The 6,449-nt window shown below is 26.9% G+C and overlaps 1 protein-coding gene across 1 annotated transcript in view; it reads left to right on the top strand.

The window, feature by feature from the left end:
- Nucleotides 1-6,449, top strand: part of LOC117171995 — a 176,394-nt gene that overhangs the window by 118,452 nt on the left and 51,493 nt on the right. The gene's annotated exons all lie outside the window — the stretch shown is intronic.

Here is a 6,449-nt window from a genome sequence, read left to right as displayed (position 1 = left end):
AAAAACGCGAGCCCGCCGACTTCACGATTCGTTTTCGGTGGCTAACTGGCTTTTAGGAGGAACTTTTAAGTAAACGGGATTTTGCAGGGTGCTTTCGAATTTGCGTAAGTGTAACAGAAATGAAAAAAATTCTGTTAGGCTTCTACGAATAATTAATATAATTTGTTATTTTAAAGAATTAAAGTCAAAGGATTATTTAAAAAGATTTGAATACATTTTAAACGATGTCAAAAATGGGGTCAATAAAGAATCTGGAAGATTTAAAGGCAACCTTTTTAATTTTTCCGAATTTAAAAGAAGATCAGGAAAAATTTGAATAATTTCTAATGTTTAGATGGCTTAGAAGTTCTGACAAGATTATAAACAGAATTTTTTCAAGATTCGTGTGAAAATGTTTGTTAATTTTTTATTTTAAAAAATGGACATTAAGAGAAAATTTAAGAAGCTTTCTAAACATATAAAGGATTTCTAAACATTTGAAAGATGAGTGTGGAAGATTTTAAAACAAAATATTTCGATTTTGTAAAATTAATAAATAAAAATAAATAAAATTGAGTAAATTCAAAAAATATTTAGAAAAAAGGAAGAGATTCAAATCGAATTTGTAACTTAAATTCTGTCAGGAATTTACATTTTCAAATATTTAAAAAATAAACTTCAGGGGGGTTAGAGGAATTCTGAAAAATTTTAAGGAGATAAAACTATTTTTTTTCAGATTCATTAGAAAAATTCAGGAGATTATAAGTCAATTCTTCACATCTTGAATTAAGGAACATAATTCTTATTATGCCTTTTTATGCATATTTTGTTACATAATTTTTTAAAATACGTGATGGTTTAAAAAATGTACTTTTAATTTGAGTAAGTTTAGGAGATATTTGAAAATTTTGAAATGAATTAAAGGTAATTAAAACTTTCAATGAATTTTCAAGAATTTTGTAAGGTTTCACGAAAATGGCAGAAATTATTTTAGTTTTCGAGCAGCAATTAAAACAATTTTTTTCTTTCGAAAAATTAATTTCATAAGATTATTTTAAAACTTTTCAAAACAGTATAAAAGATTTGAAAAATTGTCAAAGTATCTCAAAAATTTTAAAGGCAATTTTTTATTACCTTGCAGAGTTCTCTAAAATCAGTAAAAATTTGAATAATTTTTAAAGATTAGAAGATTAGAAGGTCTGACAAGATTTAAAAAAATTATTATTTTCCTAATATTCGTGTGAAAATTTTTAATGATTTTTTATTTTAAAAAATGAACTTTAAAAGAAATTAAAGAAGACTTTTAAGCACATCAATTAATTTCCTAAAATTTCGAAAAAGAGTGTAGAAGGTTTTAAAAGCAAAAATTTCCGATTCGGTATGACCAAAAAGTTGAAAAAAAAAAATAATCGAAGAAACTCAAGAAATATTTAGTCGAATTAATGAAATTCAAAAATATTTTAAACGTTGGGAGAGTTTCAGAACATAGGATTTTGTTTAAAAAACTGAAAAACCAAAAAATGCTTGTAGAAGAAAAAAATGCGCCTGGAAATTTGAAACAATTATTAGTTTTTAAAATTAAAACAATTATGATTTTAAAAAAATTACTTTCACTACATTTCTTTAATAATCGTCGATAGTCGAAGGACTTTCATACTTTTTATTTGCGGAAAAGAGATTCCTCAATTCTCAAGTGTGAATAGTAAGGGTAATGATGTCAATTAAAAATCCATAATTAATGAAATATTTTCATTTTTCACTTTAAGTACCGAAGACTTATCATTTGATAAAAATGTTGTGAAAATTTTTCTCTGAAGTTAGTGTGGAAAGGAGTTTTAAAAAAAATGTTTTCTGACCTTTCATATTTTTATTTTTTAAGTGTATATTAATCTGCTTTATGTTTAGGGCACAATCGTGTGCTGAAAAACGAGAAAAGAAATATATATTTCTGAAACTCATCCATAAGGTTAAAGCCAAATCTGTACAACCGTTTGTTAACATTTTTGGAATTTTTTTGTATAATTTGTAAGGCGATTCTACATAGTGTTTCGCTAACTAATGGAGATATTTTGATAATTTTATTTCTGAAATGTATTCCATAAGCAACATATTAAAATAAAATGTAGGAATATTGATAAAATTATGATTATTTTTCATTTTTAAAATTAATATATACAGAGTACAGTTGTTATATGAAATTTTACGATGGTTTTTTGACCATGCTTGACCCTAAGGCAGAATCAAGGAAAAATATTCTAAAAGTATGTTCCTTAGTTATTAAGATACTATACAAAATGGTACTTTTAGAATTGTTTTCTCTTTTTAAAATCACGAGATATTTCCTCATAAAATAAAATTTGCTAAATTTATTTTACAATTATTTATATTACAATTATTTTACTATGGAAATCAAATTGTAAATGCTACATTTTGTAATATTGAGATAATTATTTTAAGATATTAAAGGTTTCGTCAATTTTTCATATATTAAGAAAGCATATGATATGTTTAGAAACCTTTTTAACTTTTCTATGAATTACATTTTTTTAATAGAAAATATTTAGAAATTTTCAAACGAATAATAGGGAAATAATTGTTTTTTTTTCTAATCTTGTCAGACCATCTATTCTTTAAAAACGATTTAAATTTTTCCTGGTTTTCTTTTTAATTCTGCACTACATTTCTTACATCAAAAATAAAAATTATTTTGCAGAAAATAAAATTTTTTATCTAAAAATGTAACTATTCTATTTTTGTTTAAGTACTTATTTTTTTTAGTGATTATTCATTTCTAAAGTTTAAAATTTAACGATTTTGTTTAATAATTTTTAAATTATTTTTTTAGTTGAAAATTCCTCTTTTTTTAATAAGAAATAATTCTTTTTGTTTAAAAATTTATTTTTTGTTTGATAATTTAACATTTTTGTTCAAAATTCGATTCTTTAGGTCAAAAAATCATGCTCTTATACTGACAATTTCATTGCCTCATTTTTTGTGCAATTTTTTTTTATTTAAAAATTTAACAATTTTGTTGAAAATGTATTGTTTTATTTTTCCTTGAAAATTGACCTTTCTCACTTAAACAATAATCTTTTACGGTAGAAAATTATTATTTTTGTTAGAAATTCATCTATTTTAATTAAAAATTAATTAATTTCTTTGGTTAAAAATGGTTAACCATTAAAATTAAATTAAATTTATTACCATACAAAATTCTTAACAAATTGTTACAAGTATTAGTTATTTTTGAATCGTTTCCAAATTTCTAAATATCTCCTAAACTTACTCAAATCGGAAAGTCCATTTTTTAACCCAACATAAACTTAAAAAAAAATTGTGCAACAAAATTGCGCGAGAAAATTAGATGAGAAATAAGCTCTTGAGTTTTCCTAAAATTACACATAACCTCGTAAAATTGCAAAAATTTTCTATACACTCTTTTACACTGCTTTTAAAATGTTTACAAAATAATAAAAAAATATTGTGTTCTTTTTTAAATTTTCTTTCAGAATCCATTCCATTTTATTTTTGGTCAAACACGAATCTTTTTTAATCGAAAATCCAAATATATGTTTAAAAATTTAACTATTCTGTTATAAGTTCGATTTTTTATTCAAAATATTTTTCAGTTGAAAATTCATTTCTTACATCGAAAATTAAAATATTTTACAGAAAATTTAATTTTTTTCTTAAAATGTAACTATTCCATTTTTGGTTAAATACTTCCTTATAGTTTTAATATTCATTTTTAAAGCTAAAAATTTAACGATTTTGTCGAAGTTTTTTTACATTATTTGTTTAGTTCTAATTCCTCTTTTCTTTTAAAAGGAAATAATTGTTCTCGTTTGAAAATTGATTTTTTGGTGATAATTTAACTGTTCTGTTAAAAATTCTATTTTTTTAGTTGACAAAATATTTTCTTATAATGAAAATTGATCATTCTCAGTTAAAAATTAATAATTTTTTATAGAAATGTGTTCTTCTTCTTTAAAACTGCATCTATTTTAATTAAAAATTTATTTCTTTTGTTGAAAATTCCATTTTTTATCTGAAAATTTAACTAATCCATTTTTTATTTAATGCTAATTATGTCAGTTTAAAATTCGTTTCTAAAGATGAAAATTGAGCAATTTTGTTGAAAATTTTTCCTTGAAACATGATCTTTTTAATTATAAATTTATCTTCTAACTTCTTTAGTGGCGAATTATTCTTCTCATTTGAAATTTTATTTGTTTTATTTAAAAATTCATTTTGTTGGTTTAAAGTTTGCATTTTTGGGGGGTTAAAAATTAATTTTTTGAACTGTAAACTTAAGTATAAACTGTAATTTTCAGTTAAAAAATGTATTTTTTTTAAATTCATTTCTTAGGTTAAAAATTAAACAATTTTGTCAAAAATTCGTTTTTTATTTGTTAAGAATTAATTGTTTGTTAAAAATATCACTAACATATGCAGCACTAAATTTGAAACACTTTGGGCCCAAAAATCTTGCCTCCTATATATATTTACGTGAAGTAAATTATATTTTCCTCTTGGCAATGAGTCAAATGTTTCTAATGTAATTCTGGACTTCAAAACCAAAATAAATTTTAGGAGCAGCTAGATCGTCATTTATTAAGACGGGAAAACTCGGATTCCGGCAAAAGAAAAACACCCGTTGCTACCCGCAGACGGGCAAACACAAAATATACCAAACAATGCAACAATGAAATATGAAATAGGAAGATGTGACCTTGGTCGACTCGCACAAGCCTACACAAGTTAACTGCGCGTGCGCCTGCAAAGCAACTTATCGGTGTTAGTTTTCGCCCGGCATATTGGCGATGTTATACACTGTCCAGTGAAATTTTAAATTTAGATTAAGACTTTCACACCTATTCATTGTAATTCGTTAGTATTTTCAACACTGGGAAGTTAGGAGTTCGTAAATTTACCAACTTTACACCGGAGAAGTGTATTTTAAAAGGAAAAATGCTTTTTCGCACCGAAACATCGCACCGTATCATTGCAACTTCGCATTTCGGTTTGACGTTTTACGAATTCTTTTTAACAGTGTAAGAGCTTATATTCATTCATATTTTTCCTTTATCTTTTGTGGCTTATCTCGCGTATATCATTCTTTCTAATTCTTTACATCTTTTCGTTAATTCGTTTAATCATAGAGTTTTAATAAAAGCAATTTCCACCATAGTTTTTACTGTGAATACTTGACGTGATTTTTACACTATTAGGTACAATCTACTATGTTATATACTTCAAAAAGATTCAACATTTCCATATATCTTGGAAAATCTGAGGAGGGTGGTAGATTATATTTTTTCTTTTCTTTTTATTTCCACAATTAAAAATAAATAACAGGATAATGTAATCATTGACCTGTTAACCATTTGTTTAACATGGAAGCGAAGTAACTATTAAAATACTTATACTAATAATTAATAATTATGATGCCGTTAGAAATTCAAAATAACTAACTCACAAAGCTTGCAGCATGTGTCTATGTTCTCTGATGATGAAATGCGACTCATAACGCTCGCAGTTAAGAGACCATAATTCAGTGCCGGACAAATGTACGACGTCGCAAAGATGTCGTATGTCTGTGTTGTAAGGATTGAGTGAAGATATCTTTGCGTGATTAAAATTTCTTAAAGTTGTGTGAAGGATATCTTTACGACAAGGGCATAGGATGCCTTTTTGACGTGGTAAAAATGTCGTATGAACGCCGTACAGATTTTAAAAGCAACGTAAAAAATGACGACAATAACGACGCCTAAAATGTCATCAAAAATGACGCCAAAGACGATTCCTTAGTTGGTCACGGGTCTAAAAAAAAAGGCCAGGATTAAGGCGGATTTGAATTCAAACTCCGTTGTTTTAAATCCCAAAACTCGCGTTTATTCAAACACTTTACACTTCCGAAGGAACAAGGCACTGATGTAAATTTTGAAGGAAGAGATAGTGAGCAGCTCTGGCCCAAGTGGTTATTGAAGATCAAATAACTTTTCTCGGCTCCCAGGCAGTCGTTCGTGGCTCGACAAGAGCCTTTTCGGTCGATGATTGGCTGACGCCGAGAAAACGAGAGGGTATCCGCGGGAGGTGCCTCGAGAACGTGGGATTTTTCGGCCCCTACCACTTTCCCATCTGGGCGAAATACATGCGAACGGTGCGTTGCGATGACTCGGCTCTGTTACATGCTGCGCAGACCAGCCTCGTGTAAAACCGAAAATGCGCGAGTGCGAGCCCGAGCTCTTCCGACTTCACGAACGACGATCTAGCTACTCTTCAAATTTATTCTGGTTTTAAAAACCCGAATTACCTTAGAATCAGTAGCCTTATTACGAAGATGAAAATTATAATTTACTGTATGTAAATATATATATACCAGGTGTATACATATGAAACCGGTATTTTTTCAAGAAAAAAACACATTTATTTCAAGAGAATGATAACAAATATTTTATTCAAAGTAT

Source organism: Belonocnema kinseyi, chromosome 4, assembly GCF_010883055.1.
Source record: "Belonocnema kinseyi isolate 2016_QV_RU_SX_M_011 chromosome 4, B_treatae_v1, whole genome shotgun sequence".
Lineage (NCBI taxonomy): Eukaryota > Metazoa > Arthropoda > Insecta > Hymenoptera > Cynipidae > Belonocnema > Belonocnema kinseyi.
The sequence above is the reverse complement of the archived record's forward strand: the minus strand, read 5'-3'. Positions and strand labels throughout refer to the sequence as shown.